Genomic DNA, 24,895 nt, shown 5'->3' on the forward strand with positions numbered 1-24,895 from the left:
TAACTAAGACTGCATTACAAGTAGTTATAAATGATTGGTTGTGAAATAAATATAAATAACATATATAATTATAATTAAACAAATAACAATAATGTATGATTGTGAGTATTTTGCATTACCTATATAGTAACATAAATAACTTAAACACAAATTGCACCTCAATACAAACTTTGTTAGCCCGTCTCTACGTGCTACAAAACTTAACACCCTCTGAATCTAGAAGAAGGGTAAGAGGCATAACCATTATTTTAATTCGAGTTGCGAAAAAATATGTTCCACCCCAATGTTGGGCTTACGTACGAAAACCGCTAACTGCCAACATTAGAAACGCACATTAATTACGCATCGTAATTGATAGGCGTTTACGATTTTATGGCTCCTTGGGGAGAGAGACAACAAATTGGACCCTCCGACAGGGTGTAATAAAAGGTTTTCGCGTTGTTATTACATACGTGTCGTGGGATTTTTACACACAACGCCCTCGGAAACGCAAATGTTATTATATTTTAATGTTATGTAATATAATAAAATAAAATACTATTACAGCATATGCACTTAGTACTTGAACACATGCACCTACTAGTGCGGTAAAGGGTTAAATTATTAAATGCATAGTAGATGTTTGAGTGCGATCACGAACAGAAGTGTTATGGCCGTTATACTAATGCGATATTGCTCGTTACTGCACTGTTAACTACCAAACGTTAACCACATATTGTGTGAATGGCATTTTAATTTCGTTGAATATACGGATAGTGAAATGGTTTAGTGAACTAAAAAAAAACCGTATATTTTTTGCAATTTTGGCACTTATTTAAACCAATCAGGTGTTTTATTATATTATTGATATAATAAACAAACATCATTAATGGTAAACCAATCAAGTGTTTGATTACAAACTGATACAATATTCTAAATTTATTATATTGCATGCTCTGATTCAAAATCTGTCATCTGGCAGTGCTATTGACCTATGATGAAACATAGTTATGTATAAGCAGTGACCTAGCAAAACTTATAGATTTAATTTTTGTACATACATATTAAGAAACAGTTCCTATGACTTACTGTTAGATTATAGTTAGTATTATAGATTGGTTAAATAACGGATGTTTTTTTTTTAATACATAGTTACACAGAAAAGCTTCACAAATTTTCTTAAATTAAATAAAACATAAAAATACTTATAAAATTTATTTTTTAATAAATGCAAACTATTGAATTGTTATCTAATACAAGACAGGTAAAAATTAAAAAAAATAAGCATTCAACAACATTTGAAGTAACCTTTTATTATGTTACGAAATAATGGCAAATACAGTTTCAGTATAAAATCTGCTTACGAGAAAGATCTTAATACATTTTTATACTTTGTGGTTAAATAATATAAACAGGTTAAAAATATTTTTTTATATGTATATTTTAATCTTAAAAAACAAGACTTTTTCATTTTTAAATTAACAAGCACTACAATTTAATTAAATTCCCAATTTGTCAATTGCGTAAAGAGGGATGTTTTCCCCCTATTTTTTGAAGTAGCTACATTCTTTTCATATATAGTATATCTATACACACATTTAAATGAGTTTTTGGACAAAGGTCTTATTTATTTTACGAGTCACTTATTTCAGCTAGTTCTTATTAACCTGCAAGACGCAGTCTTTCGACGTAAGAATAAACACAAAAGGGTCGGAAGAACAAAAAAATCGACGCGTCGCATTTTCTTCTAATTTACTAAATTACTTGCGAAACATTTGACCGACATTATTCACAGACGACGTTTTATTTTCAAGGCCCGATGACTAAAAAGAGGCATCGTTTTATTTGCAAAAGAAAAATTACCGTTCACCCACGCCAAATTTTGGGGGATGGAATGGAGCGTCCAATCCGTTTCAAATTGTTGGGGGGTTGAAATTTCAAGGGGTTGTTTAATAATTGCCCCGACGTATAAAATAATTTATGAGCGCAACAAAGAGTAAAGCTTTTTATTTTTTATTATAAATTTTTAAAATTAAATTCATTAAAATATATATAAGATTTTTTATGGAATATGTTAGGGTCGGTGTTACGGCGTTATCAATTTTGTAAAAATGCGGTTGCGTTGAATTTCAGAAGAGGTCCGGTTCATAACCAACAGGGTCGTTTATCATATTATCTCCCTAGGAATGTTTCAGTGCTAATATCTCCTTAAAAGGGAGATGCCCCTACCTTGGGGTCCGGAAGCATTATTTTTTATAGCCGAGCATTATATATGAGAATTGCTTTATGACGAAGGGGAGTGTTGATACAGGAAATCCTATAATAATAATAATTGCACTTCGTACGACGATTTACTATGAATATTTATAAGGCAATGCAAAAATAATAAATGTGAATTTATTTGGCAAATATGTGAACGAATCATTTACTTTTATTTTACGTAGTATAATATAATGTTTGTAACTGAATGTTGAATATTTAGATTAGAATAAACAATTACTGATTAATATAATAAAAAAGTGGATGTAATAAATTAAGCGCTAATATTACTATTTAAATAAAAATTACAGTTTTACTCCCTTTTTAAAAATATATATATTTATTTTTATTTTAAATTATTAATGATTTTCTATTCGATTTTTGAAATAATGTAATAAATAATAGTTTTTAGTTCATTTTTCAAGTCATAAAAGACATGTCAGAAAGTATGGCACTCTCCGACACAAGGGCAGACTTTTGTGAATCTTCAAAGATTATGAAATTAAGACGTCTTGAGAATCAGCACAAATATACGTTTTAAAGAAGCAGCGATACTGACTTTAAAAATAAATTTGATACAAAATCAGGCCCAAAAAAATGCCTCGTCCCGTCATCAACTTTTCTAAGTTGTTTTTGAGATCTTTTGATAATTAATGTAGATGACAAAAATCTACGTTAGTTATATATTAATCTTCTTTTACTGCTATTTATTTTAGTCGCAATTCCTTCAAGTACCGCATTGGGGATTATTTTAAGGCGTTAATAAAATAAATTTATATTATTTCCCAACCCCCATAAGACATGTCGGTCACGTCGCGAGCGGTTGTAAAAGCGTAAGCGTTCGACTCCCGTGCAATTAACCAGTGCGGCCCTGCTCTGCTGCCAAACGTGTTTTCATTGTGATGATAAACTCACCGTTTGCCAAATAACGTTTATTATATCGAAGCCACAATGCACGGTTAATTAAGTGGCGTTTCAAGGTGCGAAGCAATATGTCCGGTCACGTGCCATGGAACACTGGCCCAAACGGTGTGTAATTGCCTTTACAAGGCTTTCTCGGATACTAGAGTATAGTTTGGCTTTAACGAAAAATAAAAAAATAGCGAACAAAAAAAGCAAACGTCCATTAGCCATATACGACCACTCCGGGGATTACTCTACTAATTTTCGCTCTGGGTTGAAAGCGGGCCGTTAATAAAATACACGTACTGTCATTTTTTTGTCTTAATCGCATGAGCGTGAAATGAGTCTCAAAGGAGTACATAATACAAATTAAATTTTAATTTAATTAAAAATATATTATGTAAAAAAACTAATATTATGTACATATACATATATATAAATATGGTAAATTAAAAAATAATATTATGTACATATACATATATATAAATATGGTCAATTGAGTTTCTCGTATTAATAGTTATCGATGTTATTAAAAAAATGTTTTTTTTTTTTATTTAAAACATTGATGTTTATTACCTATAAAAAAACAATGTAGACAATAATATCAAAATTTTATAATTTTTTTTCATACACATACAACACATGTGCCTAATATAATATGTAAAGAAAAGGCAACATAGACGTTTAATTTGCGTGTAAACCATATTGCTACTAAAAATAAAAGTCTTTATGTAAAATGGATTGATGTGGATTTTTATATTCACTTTATAAAATTACTTAATTCAACAGCATTATTATTTTTTTTTAATAAATCATACAAAGTTTGTATGGTATATACAAATGGTATGTAATAAGAATTATCTGAAATAGTTTTATTACTAGAATAACAAATATTATTACAAAAAAAAATACTCATTATTAATTAGCAATTGCTAGGCCATCAGTACCTTAAGCTTAACTTTCATTAAAGGTACATTTTTTAGCATACTATTGATATAAGCTTAATTCAAGGCGTGATATGTACAATTACTAAATATTGTTTTAAGCCGTGTCCAGAAAATCAATATCTATTATAATTAATAAAATAAAATCGCTTTTATCTAAATAAAAATATATACTTTAAAAAATTACAATTACAACATTTGTTTTCTATAGTATTTAAACAATTATCAAATTAGGTGTAGATACAAATTCATTAATAAATATAAAAATATTATATACAAAGAAAATATCATCTGTGGTTACTAACGATTTCACTGTATTATCTATATAACTGTGTGTGCCGACAAATGGCAAATTATAACAACTGGTATAGCGGATAATTGCCTTGACAGATTATTTCACACTTGACTAAACAACCGGTCTGGCTGGCTGGGGAAAGTGAACTGTCTGACCTGGTTTTAATACAATAAGAACGAAATTTTCGTTACCTCGGACACCAGCTCTGGTAGCCGTGATCGTCTAGTGGTTAGGACCCCACGTTGTGGCCGTGGTAACCCAGGTTCGACTCCTGGTCGCGGCAGTGAATAATCACTGTTACGGTAGAGCATTTATTTTAATTTTTTTAAATATTTTTTTTATTAAGTATGCTTAATTATAAACACTATACCACCAGCTCTGATAGCCGTGATCGTCTAGTGGTTAGGACCCCACGTTGTGGCCGTGGTAACCCAGGTTCGACTCCTGGTCGCGGCAGTGAAAAATCACTGTTACGGTAGAGCACTTATTTTTATTTTTTAAAAATATTTTTTTATTGTTAAATCTGCTGAATTGTTACCACTATACCACCAGCTCTGGTAGCCGTGATCGTCTAGTGGTTAGGACCCCACGTTGTGGCCGTGGTAACCCAGGTTCGACTCCTGGTCGCGGCAGTGAATAATCACTGTTACGGTAGAGAATTTATTTTTATTTTTTAAAAATATTTTTATATTAATAAATCTGCTGAATTGTTACCACTATACCACCAGCTCTGGTAGCCGTGATCGTCTAGTGGTTAGGACCCCACGTTGTGGCCGTGGTAACCCAGGTTCGACTCCTGGTCGCGGCAGTGAATAATCACTGTTACGGTAGAGCATTTACTTTTATTTTTTTAAAGTATTTTTTTTAATTATTTAATTTGCTGAATTAATAACACTATACCACCAGCTTTGATAGCCGTGATCGTCTAGTGGTTAGGACCCCACGTTGTGGCCGTGGTAACCCAGGTTCGACTCCTGGTCGCGGCAGTGAATAATCACTGTTACGGTAGAGCACTTATTTTTATTTTTTAAAAATATTTTTTTATTATTAAATCTGCTGAATTGTTACCACTATACCACCAGCTCTGGTAGCCGTGATCGTCTAGTGGTTAGGACCCCACGTTGTGGCCGTGGTAACCCAGGTTCGACTCCTGGTCGCGGCAGTGAATAATCACTGTTACGGTAGAGAATTTATTTTTATTTTTTAAAAATATTTTTATATTAATAAATCTGCTGAATTGTTACCACTATACCACCAGCTCTGGTAGCCGTGATCGTCTAGTGGTTAGGACCCCACGTTGTGGCCGTGGTAACCCAGGTTCGACTCCTGGTCGCGGCAGTGAATAATCACTGTTACGGTAGAGCATTTACTTTTATTTTTTTAAAGTATTTTTTTTAATTATTTAATTTGCTGAATTAATAACACTATACCACCAGCTTTGATAGCCGTGATCGTCTAGTGGTTAGGACCCCACGTTGTGGCCGTGGTAACCCAGGTTCGACTCCTGGTCGCGGCAGTGAATAATCACTGTTACGGTAGAGCACTTATTTTTATTTTTTAAAAATATTTTTTTATTATTAAATCTGCTGAATTGTTACCACTATACCACCAGCTCTGGTAGCCGTGATCGTCTAGTGGTTAGGACCCCACGTTGTGGCCGTGGTAACCCAGGTTCGACTCCTGGTCGCGGCAGTGAATAATCACTGTTACGGTAGAGCACTTATTTTTATTTTTTAAAAGTATTTTTTTATTATTTAATTTGCTGAATTGCTAACACTATACCACCAGCTCTGGTAGCAGTGATCGTCTAGTGGTTAGGACCTCACGTTGTGGCCGTGGTAACCCAGGTTCGACTACTGGTCGCGGCAGTGAAAAATCACTGTTACGGTAGAGCACTTATTTTTATTTTTTTTAAATATTTTTTTATTATCAAATCTGCTGAATTGTTACCACTATACCACCAGCTCTGGTAGCCGTGATCGTCTAGTGGTTAGGACCCCACGTTGTGGCCGTGGTAACCCAGGTTCGACTCCTGGTCGCGGCAGTGAATAATCACTGTTACGGTAGAGCATTTATTTTTATTTTTTAAAAGTATTTTTTTAAATTATTTAATTTGCTGAATTAATAACACTATACTACCAGCTTTGATAGCCGTGATCGTCTAGTGGTTAGGACCCCACGTTGTGGCCGTGGTAACCCAGGTTCGACTCCTGGTCGCGGCAGTGAAAAATCACTGTTACGGTAGAGCATTTATTTTTATTTTTTTTAAATATTTTTTTATTATTAAATCTGCTGAATTGTTACCACTATATAACCAGCTCTGGTAGCCGTGATCGTCTAGTGGTTAGGACCCCACGTTGTGGCCGTGGTAACCCAGGTTCGACTCCTGGTCGCGGCAGTGAATAATCACTGTTACGGTAGAGCATTTATTTTTATTTTTTTAAAGTATTTTTTTAAATTATTTAGTTTGCTGAATTAATAACACTATACCACCAGCTTTGAAAGCCGTGATCGTCTAGTGGTTAGGACCCCACGTTGTGGCCGTGGTAACCCTGGTTTGACTCCTGGTCGCGGCAGTGAATAATCACTGTTACGGTAGAGCATTTATTTTTATTTTTTAAAAGTATTATTTTTTATAATTTAATTTGCTAAATTAATAACACTTTACCACCAGCTTTGATAGCCGTGATCGTCTAGTGATTAGGACCCCACGTTGTGGCCGTGGTAACCCAGGTTCGACTCCTGGTCGCGGCAGTGAAGAATCACTGTTACGGTGGAGCATTTATTTTATTTTTTAAACATATTTTTTATCATCTATTCTGCTGAAATAATAAAACTATACCACCGGCTCTGGTAGCCGTGATCGTCTAGTGGTTAGGACCCTACGTTGTGGCCGTGGTAACCAAGGTTCGTCTTCTGGTCGCGGCAGTGAGAAAACACTGTTACGGCAGAGCATTTATTTTTAAAATATATATGTCTTAATTCAATCTGCTAAATCATTAACACTATAATACTAGCTCTGGTAGCCGTGATCATCTAGTGCAGGAGTGGCATACCAAAATGATCTTGCGGGCCACTTTGGAAATGCATCATAACTCCGCAGGTCACATATAAAATTATATATTCCCATATTAGATTTAGATACACTATGGATATTTTTTTGGATTGAAAAATTGAAACATAATGAGTTATTATTATTGTGTTTACTATTATTAGGTACACAAAAATTCTGCAAATCAATATAAAAATATTGAAATTGATATCAATATACATAATACATATAAATATATTTAGGTATTACCAAAATATATAAAAAAAAATTTAAAAAATCAGCGTCAAAAAATTACTTAATATTTAGTAAATTATTTTAGACATACATATGCATGTATATACTTTTTTTTTTATCAAATGTTTATCATGGCAAAGTTATTCCTTAGAATTTCATTTTCCTAAAATATTATATTGTTTAAATATATATTTTTAGTTTGTAAAAGTAATGTAGCTTGTGGGATTACATATTATCTAACATGATGGACAATATATGTAAAATATTAAGATATTACATTAAAAAATGTGAAGTACTAGTGAACATATTTCTGAATTAATACAGTTTTAAAATGCAATATCCAAAAAATATACTTCCTATATATCTTATAATTAATTACATATTTGTTAAATAAAGTTAATAATCAGTTTATACTTGCTTTCACAATTTTTTTTTATTTTTTGTGTTTGCTTATCTACCTCTCCTAAAATATACCTTTCTAACGATATTATACAGTCATAAAGTTAAATTTTAAAGCAATTTCATAATAAACCATATAAAATTTATTATTATATATTTTTTTCTTACTTTTAGATTTTTTTTAAATAGTTATAGACGTCTGACAACGCGAGCATATTTATCACAATGCTAATGTTTCGCAATAAATTTATTATTCATCCCGAGGCGCCTATCGAAATGAGCGTCGACAGATGGTGGTTATTCGTCGTATTCGATAACGAATATTTCAAACGAACCCCCCTTCGTACAGTTCGTTTCGTCTGTAGACGAAGGTCGGGTGATTTTTCCAGCTTACGCCGCCGTCCGCAAGTATTTTGGCTCCAAATATATAAATGTCCCCCAATAAAACCGTTCAACTAAACTCAATTTATTCCCGGAATCCTATCAACGTACGAAAATCTCAATATTTCTTTCATTATAGAGATAACCTCGTTGCGCCGGCCATGACGCCCTAGGGCCATTCGTCTGTTAGGGTTGGCTCTCAAATGTTTTTAAATCGACTCTAATTTTTATAATTATTAAGTATATTATTAAAAAAATATTTGAACTTTATTATTGATTAATATTTTTAGCATAAATGGATGCTAGCGCCATCGTGCGATGATTTCCTTAAATATATACGATTTATATATGTAACTCACAAATAAACATTACGAATAATCTAGAAAATATTTATAACAATATTTCATCGCTTAAAGGAAGCTAGGGATTATTATGAATGTAAAAATAAATTAGGCTTCTAGTAATTTCAAAGATGTTTGTCTTAGAGATTTAAAAACACAGCTTACTTAAAACATATAATATATTTTTATGCATATACTATAGATTCTGGATTCAATAAATCCTTACAATTACTTCTAAATCGATCTTAATTTATAATATGTATATTAAACTTACATTTATATGGCAAATTTAAAGACTGCATTAAATTTTTTATCATGTTGTATATGACGAGCAATAATTAAATATTTTCTGCACAAAATCAAGAGAGTAATAATTTATGGCAGATATATTATATAAAAACTTGTAAAACTTAGAATTAAAGCAAAAATATTAATTTATTTTATAAATATTATGAGTAAAACATAGCATATACAAATTTGCCAGTTTTATTTTATGGCTCTTTTTACACCTGTTTAATTAATGAAAAAAAAAATATTTCATAAATTTTTATACATTTTTTAAATCTGGTTTCATTATTATAAAAAAATATAGAAGCACTTAATATTCCGTATATGTTTATTTATTTAAAAAAAAAACTTTTTTAAAATGTTAAGAAATATTTTGGTATTCTAATGCTGATGGTGCCTGATTGAAAAATCAACTAATTGAAGAAAAGAGCCTACTGTGTCTCATGGCGTATTTAGTTGTTGCGCCAATACAAATTCCTAAAAACAATATATTTTGTATTGTATATATATATATGACATAAAAGCACCCTCTGATCGCAATCACCTGTATATATCGCAGTTTTCAATCGCCATTTATAAATACGGCGCGTTTCGTCTGATGTGGATATATCTATAGTGGTGTATGGGTTTTTGTGAGGGTTGCGTCCCTTACACGGCCCCCCTGCGTTCTGTTCCCGACGGGGTCCTGTCAATGTGGCCTCCAGCTGGCATAGGAAAGAAGGGCTTTTAACGAACTTCGCCCCTCATCTTGTGAGTGCAATCAGAGTGGTCCCTTAACTGTTGCTGACTGCCCCCGAGGCCACAAAACCGACACCCCTACGCACGTCTTCCAAAGCGGTTCTCATACATTTTTCACAATGTAATGAGGTTGTTATTAAAATGCCTCAATAACACATATATTTAAACAGGATTTTAAAGTATTTATTTGTAGTTATTTAATTGAATATTGATAAACCGTTTTTTATAAATATTTAACTATGAAGCTTTTTCTTTTATTTTAAAAGGATATTTGGATGTTTCTAAAGAAATTTTCCTTTAGAATATTCCCTAATTTATTATTTAACATTTATTTCTGCAGTATTTTTTTTTACAAAGGACACAAATCACTGATTAGGAATTGACACGGCCATTGACATCTGGCTAACACTGCTTCTACGTCACACATACAATTTAAAAAAATGTTGCCAAAAGATTAAAAAATGTCTTATATTTTCAATGTATGTATACTTTTAAATATTCTTCGTATTTTTAAATACTATGTCGCATGTTTTTTAAAATTGAAAAATATGATAAAAAAAGGCTTACACTTCATCCCAATGGAGCATATTTCTCAGAACCTCTATATTAAAAAAAGTTTTACTGTACAACACCTCATTATTGCGAATCTACAAGTGCGTGCTCATATACAATATTGCTTTCGGGGGTTGAAATATACATCGCGTGCTTTAAATTGCAGCATCACAGCACCCTCGTATAAAAATCACCCCATTTTTCATATCGCCGAGTGAATTGTGCCCAGAGAAGCGTATGAAGATGCAAGCCCGAAAACGATCATTAAAAATGCATCGCGGCATGGCTCAATTGCGACGACTTCTCAGATCAATGCCGAAAAACCCTTTTGTCGGTATGGTAATTAATATCAAAGTTGGTAGCTCTCTTTATTGTCCGTTATTATCGTTAAGATTTATCTCGACGAGGGCAACGCCACTCCCCTTTTTCGTATAATAAAACCATTCGAACCTATAGTGTTTGCGCGATGTTTTATTCTTTTGACAACGAATGAGTCACTGGCCTTAATAATAAAAGGGAGGGAATGGCTGATTTCATTATCTTAATTGCATCATGTTGCCAAAACTTCTGCGTTATCTTTTGCATAAAGAAATTACAAGCCATTTTGCACAGTCAGTAAAATTTTGCCAATTACCATGATTTAAATTGTATTATCTTTATTAACGAATTTCATAGCAAATATGCCATAGGACTTTTAAATATAATTATATATAGTAGCAACATTTTAACAAAGTAAATACATTTAGAAAATACAGATAAAACGTATATACAATAATGTTAAAATAACGTTTTATATAAAGAACATCTCAAAATAATGTTTTGAGATATAAGAAATGTTTGCATTGCTTCAATCTGGTTCTTGGAAGGGCTATTAATTATATATAATTGGATAAGAAAATTTTATATCATACCGAACGAGTTGTGTTTAATTCATTTCAAAGTATTGCGAGTTTAATTAAATTAAATTTATTTACAATACAGATTTGCGAATTAATTATTAGGGCCATATACAATATATAGGAAGTTTGGTAAATTACACTATACTTTGTGCCTTTAGAATATAGTGTTGATATCAAACATATATTTTTTTTATATGATTTAAAAGTCTATCTAAAAAAAATATAAATGACCCAATTAAATATAGTTATTATTAAATAAATTATTTAAAGAAAATCTTTACAAAAAGCATTTTTGGAAATAATTGCATGTGTATTTATATATTATAACCAATCCACTTAAGAATGAAACATATATGTACGTAACTTTATTATAAGCTTCTCAAGGGAAAAAGTTAAATCTCTTTATTCATATGAATATGGATGTGCTCTTTTAAATACACATATTTAGAGATATCGAAGGTACATATAAAATATTCACTATTTTATTTCTATAAATGTGTTTTGACATTTATGTCTGTAGTTTTTTTAATAATAAATCAGAACAGTATTCTTTTAAACTTTATCTATACTAAAATTAATATTAATATTTAAATTGTTAACAACCTTAATTTTTTTTAATAATCCTATTTTGTTGTATTGGTCGTGCAGCAAAAAAATCCAGCATTTCTCATAAGGTTCGTATATACGAATCCTACAAATAAGATCTAAAGATTAATATACAAATGAGCAATATTCGAGATTTTACATTACGAGATATTAAAATTATACTTTGGCTTTATTGCCGTCAATCGAATCAGCTCCGGATTTTCCATATTATTCGCGTCTGCAAATTGATTTCATTGAGTGCAACATCCAAAACCAGATTTCGTTAGCAATATTCGACGTAGGCAAATAGGATTGTGACGTTTCGCAGGGTCGGCGTGCTTTCATCTAAATTAACTGTCGGCCCCTGCGCTTTTTGATCACGGGGGCTTAGTCACCTGTCAATTGGGGAAAAGCTCGCCGAACATTTTGTAATAAAGCTCAGCTTCGCGTCGGGTGGGTCCATTGATGTCGCAACGCATTACCATGATGTTCGACATAAAGGCGAACATCCGACGATTGCGAATATTTTTTTCACTCACTCACAATTTGATGGATTGCGAAAAAGTATTCGAAGGACGCATTTAACAGATTGAAATGTCAAATAAAAATATTTATACAATATAAATCCCCCACCAGTATCGATCGCTTTGCTACAATTTTATCTTCGTTTAAAATTAAACAATTTTTGTAAATCATTTTTTTACCCATTTGTGATCCTAATTGTTGGTGAGATATATTATTTTACTAAAAAATACCACATGCAAGAAATATTAAAGGAGCTTAGAAAAAATATAAAGCATTTGAATTTCAATTTGAAGTCACTATGGACCTCTATAAATTAGCAAGTCAAAAGACAAGTTTTTTTTATTTAACGTTATTGAATTCATGCACCTGCTCTATTTTTATAGGTTTCCAATAGTCTAACATTTATGTAGCCATTTGATAAAAAAAAAACAATTACGTTTCATATTAAAACACTTGACTCACTTTGATTGTCAAAAGTGATTTTTCGTTTAAAAATAATATTTTAACGAGTTTATTAGTGACAGCGTATAAGATTCCGCTCAATTCTTCGTCAATAACATAATTTCACCACATCAGAAATTAGGTTATCAGCTTCATGTTTTGTGTGCACTGGAAGCGGATTTGCCCTTTTGAATAAAAACAACAATAATATGACTAGGGTTTACATTCATATTAATTAATATTTTTCCTGAAATTTATATTTGCAGACGCCAAGACAATACTAACAAATAATTATTCACAAAGTAAAATGTGACTATATATAGGTATATATATATATATAGGTATATATATATATATATATATATATATATATATATATATATATATATATATATATATATATATATATATATATATATATATATATATATATATATATATATATATATATATATATATATATATTTAATCGGAGTTACTCAAAGATCGTATTTTTAGATTCTCTAGGAATTTAAAATATTTTTATATAATAAGAAATGTTGTAGCTTTTTATTTATGTTTTTGTAAGCTTGCAAAAAATGTTATCGAATTTACAGCTTCGTGGAAGCAATTTAATATAAGAATTTTATATGTAAAGAAAAAATAAACTGACGAACAACAGTTCTGTCAAATTCAATCGTTTCCGATCGTTTGCAATGCACATCAAAGAGTTTTACTTACCGAACTTTCCCTCTTGTTATGCCATAAAATAACGAAAATTGTCTTCAATCGATATCAATAAATATATGTTAAAAATAAACACAGCTTAGCTAACAAAATTGACGCTGATAATATCGAGCCTTAGAGAAATTTGTTTATTTTAACTTGCCCTTTTTAAATTTTATTTAAAAATATGATTAACAATAATACTGTTACATATAAAAATATTAAATTAAAAAAAAAGGATTTTGCGCACATTCTAATGAAAAATTCTATAAGAGCATAATATTGCGCTATAAAATTTAAATACGTATGTTGTTATATAAAAATAACGTAGAAACATGTAAAATTGTGCATAAACCTACAAAATAAATTACCCTGAAAGTAAAACCTGTAGATGACAGCAATCAACATGCAATTATCGAGTCACACCCTAAGGCAAAATGTTGTGAGCAACAACTACCCTCTATTCAAGTTTGAGGTGGAGCAATTTAATATATTTATTTTTATTATACATATATAAAAGTGTATAAAAAATAACGACAAACGTCTTACACGCGAAAAAGCATTGCCAAAGTTTTCTTGGACGTATATGCGAAAAAGGAAAAGTCATACAGTTTCTATCCGAGCGTGACAAATCACCGTTTCGCAAAAAAGTCACCGTCGAGATGAAAGATTCCAGAGTATGGGGTAATTCAGACGTATAAAGGCTTTAAGGGAAATCCCTGAATTTCCACGAAAACGACACAAAAAATACATTGAAACGTCATGTTTGCATTGTTGGCGCATTAAGCGTATGGTCAAATATATTACGTAGAACATACATATATGATAAATTTATTTTACTAAGTATTATATGTATACATGTAAAAAACATTATATTAAAATGATTGAGTTTTACTATTTAGCAATAGTCACTAAATTAAATGCCTTTATTAGGGAAGTACAATTCATACACTCACACATATAAAGGTGTTTTCTTAAAGCGCTATATTCGAAAGCGGATATTAAGCTGACAAATATTTACTTAGGGACTGTTCCAAGATCAAAGACTTTTTGTCTGAATATATATTTGCCTATCTGAATCGTCAATATGCTTTATAATGGATCGTTATTATATTTGATATACAGTACATAAGACGTGCATGCTTATACTTATTTGTGTGTCCGATTTTCAAGAAGATTCCCCTCTCGCTTCCAAAATCATTAAAGTGGTTCTGTTGGGAGAACCGTTAAAGAACACCTTATTTATTTATCTGGAAGAATTTAATTGCGTAACCCAAAACCTCTATTGACAGAGCTCCGGTTAGAAGCAAGCTAGAGATTAATTAAATCGTGTTTTTAAACGCAGCATTTTTTAATCAACGTTTGACTAGTGATATCAAAGAGGCATTGAAATATAATATTATTAATTATATAATCAGAGAGTTTGAAGTTTTTCATGATACTGTTCTTAAAACCTCTCTGGTTAAAATTGCGATAAAAAGGAAGATAGCAAGTCTTAATATTTTTATTTCTCCAATTTATGGAATATTTTGTGCAATCCTAATATAATAAAACTGGATTCACTAGCAAACTATTGCTTAATCAAAAGCATCGACAGGATGTCTTAACTTTGCTTTTTCCGTTACCTAAATTTGCTTTGAGCTTCGTAAAAATTTCAGGGCAATAAAAACAACCATAATTAATTAGTGATGTATTTTACCACATAGTATTTTTAATAGTAATAAATTAATAATTAATATTTATTAAATATTTTTTTGCGTTGCGGTTAAACTATAAATCACTTTATGCAATTATTAGTAAAGTGCTTCTAAATTTTATTTGGTACTAATGATTTTTAAATATGTACTCTATATAAATATAATATATATAATTATTATATTTGTATAAGTAAGTATATAGTGATTTTAAATGTTAATTCGCTTTCACGTGAATATTTCAACATGTGTTCTAAAATCAATCAAAAGCTTTAGTAATGTTCATTGGACATTCTACTGTCAAGCCCCTGAGGATATGTTTCTCTACTTAATAAAGTCGATTGATACCTGAATGTGAACGTCTGAATACAAATTGTTTATCAGACTATATATTATTATTATTAAACTGCTTATTATTTTTTCGCATATTTAACTCGCGATGGGCAGTAAACTAAAAGGAAATATATTTTTTATTCGTGACGTGCTATGAATCATGTAAAATATAAACAGAGTTAGTTTTATATAGTTTCATTAGCAGTAAGCAATGAAGTAAGTAAGCTACACGTTAAAGTTTTATGATAGTATTTTTGAAAGCCATAAAAGTGTTTCAGGCGAGTAAAGTTTCCTCTCGAGGCTGATGAAGCAAAAAATAAAGTAAGTCGCGTCAATAAGAAGGCAAAATCAGTATAGTCCAATAGCAAACTCGTTGTATATGTATGTGTAACCGGAACCAGGATGATCCAATTACAGTACGTAATTACAGTTATCCGTGGCGGCGAATAAACCGTGGTCATTCGAGCCAAATGACCAAAACTTTTAGCCGTACGTTTGTGTTACTGCTTTATAAAGGTGCTGCTGTGCTTTCCGCATACTTGCACGGGGCCACTGAAACTTTTCTGCGATTAAATTTACAATTACAGTTGCCGAAATGACATAATTATGCGAGAATCTCTGTCCCAAAACGATGGCGTGTGTATTCACTAGTGGAATTGAACTTTTGTATTTTAGAATTACATAGATAAATATTTTTAAAAAAATCTATAGCATCTACTACACTAAGTTCAGGAAAAATTGAATTGATTTAAGATTATGTATGCAAATTTAAATAAATTAAATTCCAATTATTCAATTGAGATTCTTATATATACATAATAAATAATCAATATTTTTTTTGATAGATTGCTGTGTTATCTATGCGCGAATAATGTTTATTGATAACATGCAATATGAATAATATATTAAAAAAAAGCTAAAATCAGTGATTTCATTATAATGTTAATAAAAAATAAGCGATAGTTATATAAACTATGAGTTGAGACTCCAATATATATATTTTAATATCAAATCTATTCGCCTATATATATATAGTATAATATTTTGTAATTTTTAATTTAGAAAAATAATACAAATTTACTTTAAAATGACATCTGTGTAATTGGTTCTTAATCTTTGTACATCAACACAGGTAGCTATTTTTTCTTCGAAGTACCGCTGCATTATCTACAGCCCAATCCTGCTCTTTTTTGTTTTAAGAAATTAATCTTCTCAATTTATGTTATTTATAGCAGAAATAGCCATAAAAACTAATATTAGACAAACAAAATAATTAATGAAAACACTTTTTTATTGCCGAAATTCCAAAAAATACTCACATTTCTGATTTATTATTGTGCAGCTGTACTTTCTAAATTGCTCGTTTAATTTTTTTTACCTTTCTTAAATTAATACAAATAAATCTTTTATCATTAGTAATATATTCACTTAATATATTTTTGGGCATGCCATTGTAAAAAGTGAATTCTGATACTAAAAAATCCACAGTTTTAGTATTTTAAATAATAGTTCTAATTTTAAGAGTCAAGAAACATATTTTAATTTTAAAATACGTATGTGCACGGATAAGTCACATAAATAAGAAACAAATTCTGTCATGCGTCTCTACCTGCTTCGGTGCACCCTTTTGAACAACGAATCACAATAATGAACACGTGATGATCATGAGTTGCACTTTGTTCATATCCTCTGACCATTGAAAGTATAACTATCACTGTCAGTAATCTTATTTTTTGCAAAACAGTAGCAAAATATCTTTATGTAGAAACACAAGTACACATCAAAGGTATATACTGATTTATAAAAAGATTTCAAAGGAACTTAGGAACGTGGTTTTTAGTAAGTTAGTAAAAAAAGTATCGGACCTCGGCTGTTCAGATCGTTCGTAACACATGACGCCAATTATCATAAAAATATTTACCTTTCTTTGAGTTCCTGGGGGGTCTGACTTAGGCCCTCTGCTCTTATCGTTATTTATTAATGGCAAATACAGTCACTTATAAATATCAGAATATTGCTTTTGTATGCAGATGGTGTACAATTGTATAGATCCATTTGATATGTTACGGACCCTCTCCACAGATTGGTTTCCGTCAATTGTCTGCCCTTTTGTATGGGAATGTGCCATACTGTGTCATTTTCTCTATCTCATTCTCCATCAGCATTTTGGCTAGAGAAACTATCATTTAAGATTTTGTAATTATTTTTCAGAGCATTAGAAGTAACGACACGAAAAGGACGTCTGTGAAAAACCTTCCGAAATACTCGATTCATTTTGACAATTTGTTAGTTATTCGTGTCACCTATGACACTACTTAGCAGCATTTTTAATTCGAAATTTATGATTTGAAACCCCCGAATACACAAATTATCCCTCTTAATCGAAAAAATTTAGAAAAGGTTTTTAAGATGGCTTTATGAGAGTATCTCAGCCTTTTTTTCTAAGAGCATTAGGATACGATTTGGTTAGTTTTCATATAATAATCAATTGATCCAATATTTGTATTAAAAACTTTTTTAAAAGCATTATGCATTAGATGCACCGAAAGCAAGTTAACCTAAAAAAATACTTTCATTTTTAATTGCTGAATATATCTACGTGTTATTCATATATTATATTTATTTTAATTTATATCACATTTATATTATGATTTTTATTTCTCATTCGCTCCAAAATATACTTGTAAATTAAAAATAGGTTAAATCGAGCTCTGAAAGTTTGGCATGCCACAACGGGTTAAACCAGACGAATCTGGCTTGCCGCTGTACGCCTCGCAATTTTATGCACTCGTAGTACACTGCACGTGTGCACACGTGTGTTTGTGCAGTTGTTGCTAATCGATAAATAAAATAAACCTGGACTGGCCGATCGCAAACGGTACGTAATCCGGGAGTAAGCCAGCCGGTGCTGCCCGGATTATAAAGCCCTTACCCGTTGTCACGGTCATTAGCGTTACGCCAGAAAAGCGGACTTTACGGTCGAATCATTGTCGGAATTTGAATATTTTATTTTCATTTTATCCCACTGAAAAAAGAAATGGAAGACGTCGATTTTTCCGCATAACCAAGACCGCCGCGCTGGGGGCTTTGATGTAATTTCGACCTCGTTTACAGTAATTCGACCCTCGCGGACCCTTAAAGGATACCCTTTTTTAACAATGGGCCCTTTATTGAAATCCGATAATGATTTCGAATGGTACATCTTCTTGTGTAACATTTTACAATCGGTCGGATTAATTTTTAATGATTGTAAATTTGTGGGTTATTGCAGTGAATTATCGAGGCCAATTTTTGACATATTTTTTATTTTATTTAATAAGTCTCATTAATTTAATTTGTATTACCTGTAAGTTCTAATATAATAGTAATGACATATTGGTGTTGATTTCTATACTTCACTTTTTTGATTTTGTTTAAAAATTAATAAGAGTTGAAATAATACAACTTTTCGGTTGGTTACCATTTAAAAAAACTAAAGAATCGTATCATATATGTATGTGTTTTCTGTGCCACAAATCATGCGCATAAATTAATTTTATACATAAAAATAATTGTATTTAATTAAAACCAATATATGATAAAATCTCAATGAATATGCTAAAACAGATTTTTAATTGAACTTCACGCCAGACTGTTCACATGGGAGTAACTGTAGAATGTGATTTTGCTTGTAAAAGACTGTTTATTATAAATATTTTAATCACAATAAAGCTGATTATTGTATACGTAAATTTGTATTTACATATTTACAAAATCATCATCATCACTGCTGTAACTTACAATACAATCACTGGCGACCATTTTATTTTCAAAGCGTACAAATACAAATCCATATGTATTTCTGAGCGTGTTTTGTTTGTGAAAGTTTATTCAAAGCGTCGTTGTCTTTAACGAGATAAACTTGAAACGCTTTCGCAGTAACGCGTCGGAATAAAAAGTGTTCCGGCGGCAATTTTCCAATCGCTCTCGTGTCGACGCCACTGACGCCCTTTTTCCTTTTTTCATCGGTCCAGGCCGTAATCCTTGGGCGTAAATTCGGCTTTCGGTCTTATGTGCACACGAATTTAAGGATTCTACGCCCTTAAGTAGAAGTAATTCTCGTGGTGCGTGCACCGAGACCGCCCTCTCTCACACGAGACGCTTTTCACGCTTGCTCCGCGAAACGGTAATTGTTTTCCATTTTAGGGGTGGAAAATTGCCCAGGGCGCAGTAATTTGTTGCCGAGAATTAACTTAATATTATCCAAACCGTTCCGGTGCTTTCGTTTGGCGCCGCACGACATGTCGCTGCACAATGGGAAAAATTAAATAGAAAACTGTAATTTTCCAAAATATAAAATATATAATATAATTCGATAAAAATAAATTTTAATATTTATAAAAAAATAAAGTATAAACAATTTACAAATCACACAAAAAAAATGAATTTTTAAGCCTTCATAATTTATAACATATATATTAAATCGAATTAATTAGATATGATGTTATGGATAAAAATGAACACAGGGATGGCAATTAAAAACTACTTTTTTAATATTTATTTATTTACATAAACAATAAGTATTTTTTGCGGTTATGATATCGGTATGTAAAAAAAACATCCTAAATATTAATTTTGAGTAATTCTTAAAAAAGTATGGGTAACAAATAATGTTTTTTTATTAGGAAAAATATTGTAGATATTATTTAAAGGTAATAATTTACTAATAAAATATACACATCACTAATTCCGATCTCCTAGACACATTAGAAATTAAAAATACTATAGTCCATATGAGAGTCAAACAGTCACTAATCAACGATTTATACTACTCGTAGACCATGTAGAAAACACAAAGGGTTACATGGAATTTGAACCCTAGTATTTCACGTATTAGTCTTCAACTATACTACTGGTTTATCGAGCTTGTATAAAAATAGTTCTTTTATTTTTTTTACTTCACATTTATTTTTTTGTATTAGTGGAAAATGACTATAAATGATTAAAAAACTAAGAGAAAGAATGTATTAAGTTCTTTCTTTGACCTAATAAGTTTAAATAAATCACTGAAACAATTATGATCGACCATAAACATATGACATATAATCACAATTTACAGTTAACTTGGATACACAGTTAAACTTTTAATAATTAAATTGCCATATTATACTACTACCTTTTTGTCATACATATTATTTAACATTAACACATGTTCAATTTATTCAAGATTTAACGTTACTTACCGCCGAAGCATAATAGCTACATTTAATATATTATACTACGCTACGGTAGCTTCCATCACGTTCGGTGTTCTTGCAAGCGTTAAAGTACATAGTATGTTCATTAACGAAATCCCATACAACAGTAGCGCCACGTACATCCGACACAAACGAGTAAATTTCATACGAACACGCATTGTATGCATATAAATTATTATAGAGTTAACAAATTCGCGAACGATCTGTACTCATTTGCAAAGCGATTTATATTGCACGAGCGAATTAAATATAACTCTCTATGGATAGGTATGCGTAATACTCGTAGCTTTGTTTAATTGTGTGAGGGAAAATTCTTTGCGACTACGACCCCGAAATAACAAACGAATCTGAGATAAGGTCGGAAAAAGTTAATATAAATTGGTTTAGCGAGTCGAATCTTGCAAGGGTGCGGTTACTATGTTTGTTTGGGAGGGTAGAAGGCGTAAAGGCATCGAGGCGACTTTGTCTAGACGCTATCTTTAAAGGCGGCGCCGCTTGATAAGAAAGTAATTATTCATTAACTACATTACGTTGTTAACAATTTGCCGTTAATTGATACGAGTCTTATGTACGTAAATTGCTGGAGGATGATTAAAAATAATTATTTTGGTGGTACATTCTAAAGCAGCAATAGTTTATCTAGAAATAATAAATCTACAATGAACAGTAATTTTACATATTTTACATTAACGTGTTAATCTTATGTGAGTTTATCATATTTATGTAATCATTTGATGTTAGTATTGAATTGCTTTCTTTAAGGGCCTAATAAAATTTTTATGCGTTTGTTATTTAATCTGAAAGATTTATTATAACATCACTACCTATTTTAATATTTTTCTTGAAAAAATATAATATTTTATTAACTAAATCAACAGTTTTAGGCAATAATAACTTAATACCAAATTATTAACACCCACATTTGCACTCTTGATATATAGTTATATATTTTATTTTTTAAATTTGTGTCATGATCATAATGAAACTATTTAGCTCGTTGTATGTGTATGTGTATGTATGCGAGAAATCAGTTTTATAATAAATAATCAAGTTTAAGTATTAAAATACTATGTCCTTACTAATAATTTTTTATCATTAGTGTTAAATAAGTAAAACTGACTTAATAATACGTTTGTAAAATTTGTATCTTTCATACAATTGTATAATACAACTGAATTTCCAATTAAGTTCAGTTTGCTGTTGAGTTTAACTTTCACATACTTGGTTCATTGTTGGTAAAGTCGGTAATCTTTCCGTTAATTATGCAACTGATACTGTAAGTTTAAGAAACTTTATGTATTAAAATAATATTATCCGTAATATCGAAAAGCATTCGCATTTTTTTATCCCATATTGCTAATTATTATTTACAAAATAAATAGTGTAATTTAAATAGCTAATAAACATTGCAATAAAATGCATATACATTGCTATAAAAATCAGGAGCTTTACATAATAAATAATAACAGGCTAATTATTGTAGGTATACTTTCACAACACGATAAACAAATATATTCCTTTGTCTGCTAAACAACGATATATCGTTGTTCATGATAACATCAAAGTATTGTTAAAACGATTATTGTTGATGTTATGATGCTAAGAGGGATATATTAATATAGGAAGTTGTTACTACAAAAATGCTTTACAATTTGTCAATGCCATAAAACAGTTTATTTTTAATTCTAATTTGATTTTTATGTAGCACAAAACAATTAATATGAAACTTTTAAAACCAGTGGGTTGCAGATAAGAAACTCTCTGAATAATAAAATATTCGAATACTGAATATATTCGCCCCTTCATTTTATTATATGTATGTTTATGGTTATATTGTAGTACATACATTGATTTTTTTTAATTTATCAGAACATTTAATATTTTTTTAACTTCTGTATTACACCAACGCAGGTAGTCAATGTTTTTCTTGATGGACTGCTGCATTATATATTGTAATATTTGTGTTATTTTAAACAGCCAATACAATTAATACAGAAATTAAAAATGCCTAATAAATATTGTGTAATTTTGATTATATTAAACAATTTGCATGGCTTTTTTATTTTATATAATTTAATGCAAATACTGTTCGATTTATTTACAGTATTTTTTTTAATTAAACGTACTATTTTATAGTTTGAAGCACTCTAGATTCTTATATTTAATAAATTAAAACAAATATTATTGATACTTTTTATAAAATAGAATTATGTGTGTATGTAGCGGTATATATTATTGAATTCAAATAGTGTTTTTAGATACTAAATATTTTTTTACTTATTATTTGATATATAATAGCTAAAAATAACGAGCATTTGGAAGCTATAATTCTGACCCATGACTTTTTCAATAGAATAAAATATAGAAGGCAAAACATACCAAGAGCTTTATATAAATTTTTATGATCTATGTATGTGTATACAATAAGATATAAAAAATAACACAGATATATAATATATAAACACAGTTACCGATACGAACAGGAGCAAAACAAAGAAGTTTTTTTTTTTTTTATTATTTCTTTTCCTTTTTTGAATTTGTAAGAGGTTTTATGTATTTTTCCTTTAATTTAGTGTACTGACGTATAATTTATTATTTTTTTTATGTTATTGTGTAACTTAACAAAATTGAAAACAATGTAAATGGTTATGAACCAGTATTGTGAATTTAATATATTTGTATGCTTTTATACCCATGTCTATTTTGAAATAAACTTTTATAAAAAAAAAAAAAAAAGAAGCAGCTGTTACAAAAGGCCACGCCTCTTTATGAGTGTACATTGGGCTGAATAAATGCTATAAATTTACGTAACGGAAAAATTTCGAAAAATAAACTTGACTACTATAGATTTTCGAGTGATGTAATAGATCACTTGATTGGCTACTATAGATTCTTACAGAGACAGATTGATCTGCTTTCTTATATCCGAAACATAATGCAACATATACAAAAATAAACATTGTTTCATAATATATTAGTCATACAACTATTTAGACTAAAAAGATGCTGGAAATATTCTCTAAGCATCATCATCATAGCTTTGACCTTGCTCATAGCGTGTTTTGGTTTACCCACGCTAAGAAACATCTATGTTGAACGCACTTTTGTGACGATATTGAGGTTAAAAGAAAGTCAACACTTAATTTGGGCAGCAGGCTAAATATTTATACACTGTAAGTTTTTAGGGACTTAAAAAAATTATAGTACAAATACAATAGAAGGCTTGTGTTTGAAATTGTCGGTTTTTTATATTTAAATTTGTAACATGCTTACTGATTTTTTCTCATTACTTAAAATTGTCAGTACACACTATTTGTCTAGAATATTTTCAATAAACTACTTTGATTAATTGTTACCTTTTATAGGTGCTCTTATGAAAAATATATATTAGCTGGTCTGTTTCTTACAAAAAAGGTTCTGGGACACGAGAAAAGGCATTGTTATTGCTTGCGGCAGTATATTTATTTTCTCTTTTTTTTGTTACGATCACGCAAGAAAATTTCATTTGTTTTGATAAGATAGAAAGAGAAAGAGCCGCAAAAAGTGAACGCTTTACAAAGCTTTGTCAGTTTTTATTCTTTTATCGCCATATAAACACGATATGAATTACTATGTGTTTTTCTCTTTTCGTATATACTGAAATAATTTCATTTCTGCGCGTCCGTCGATGTAACACGTTACATATTAAGAAAAACACATTATATAATATTCATAGCCATGCAAAACCCTCGGGGTTATATGCTATTGATTTGGTAAGACAAATAAAAATTCTGCAGCAATATTAGTATCGAAGAAATGCAATTTTCCGGAGTGGTGGCTTATATTTCGCTTCATATAACCCAAACACTTTGGTAAACCATTGCCCCGGGGGTATTCGTATTTTTTGTCGGTTCGTCTTCGACCACTTTTCACTTCAAAGCGCATATTTTTCAAAGCTTTGAAATATTTTAGAGTCTGAGAAAGGTTTTATTTTATATCTAGGAATGAAAAAGCTTGGTAATGTACATTCTATCGACTACATGACTACTGCTAATCGGAAATATATTTTTAACCTCTTAGCTTACAAAAACTTTATACATATATGGTGTAAGTCACCAAATATTGACCATCT

General features: G+C 30.4%; 1 protein-coding gene and 10 non-coding genes across 12 annotated transcripts in view; all 11 read left to right on the forward strand.

Annotated features, from left to right (window-relative positions):
- Positions 1–24,895, forward strand: part of Tsp2A (tetraspanin 2A) — a 192,751-nt gene that overhangs the window by 49,137 nt on the left and 118,719 nt on the right. The gene's annotated exons all lie outside the window — the stretch shown is intronic.
- Positions 4,941–5,012, forward strand: TRNAH-GUG (transfer RNA histidin (anticodon GUG)). Its single transcript has one exon. It is a non-coding gene; the product is annotated as a tRNA-His (tRNA).
- On the forward strand, positions 5,117–5,188 carry TRNAH-GUG (transfer RNA histidin (anticodon GUG)). Its single transcript has one exon. It is a non-coding gene; the product is annotated as a tRNA-His (tRNA).
- On the forward strand, positions 5,295–5,366 carry TRNAH-GUG (transfer RNA histidin (anticodon GUG)). The gene has a single exon. It is a non-coding gene; the product is annotated as a tRNA-His (tRNA).
- On the forward strand, positions 5,471–5,542 carry TRNAH-GUG (transfer RNA histidin (anticodon GUG)). Its single transcript has one exon. It is a non-coding gene; the product is annotated as a tRNA-His (tRNA).
- Positions 5,647–5,718, forward strand: TRNAH-GUG (transfer RNA histidin (anticodon GUG)). Its single transcript has one exon. It is a non-coding gene; the product is annotated as a tRNA-His (tRNA).
- On the forward strand, positions 5,825–5,896 carry TRNAH-GUG (transfer RNA histidin (anticodon GUG)). The gene has a single exon. It is a non-coding gene; the product is annotated as a tRNA-His (tRNA).
- TRNAH-GUG (transfer RNA histidin (anticodon GUG)) lies at positions 6,001–6,072 on the forward strand. The gene has a single exon. It is a non-coding gene; the product is annotated as a tRNA-His (tRNA).
- TRNAH-GUG (transfer RNA histidin (anticodon GUG)) lies at positions 6,353–6,424 on the forward strand. Its single transcript has one exon. It is a non-coding gene; the product is annotated as a tRNA-His (tRNA).
- Positions 6,531–6,602, forward strand: TRNAH-GUG (transfer RNA histidin (anticodon GUG)). The gene has a single exon. It is a non-coding gene; the product is annotated as a tRNA-His (tRNA).
- Positions 6,707–6,778, forward strand: TRNAH-GUG (transfer RNA histidin (anticodon GUG)). The gene has a single exon. It is a non-coding gene; the product is annotated as a tRNA-His (tRNA).

Source organism: Plectrocnemia conspersa, unplaced genomic scaffold, assembly GCF_051122295.1.
Source record: "Plectrocnemia conspersa isolate PC_06_02 unplaced genomic scaffold, ASM5112229v1 ptg000004l, whole genome shotgun sequence".
Lineage (NCBI taxonomy): Eukaryota > Metazoa > Arthropoda > Insecta > Trichoptera > Polycentropodidae > Plectrocnemia > Plectrocnemia conspersa.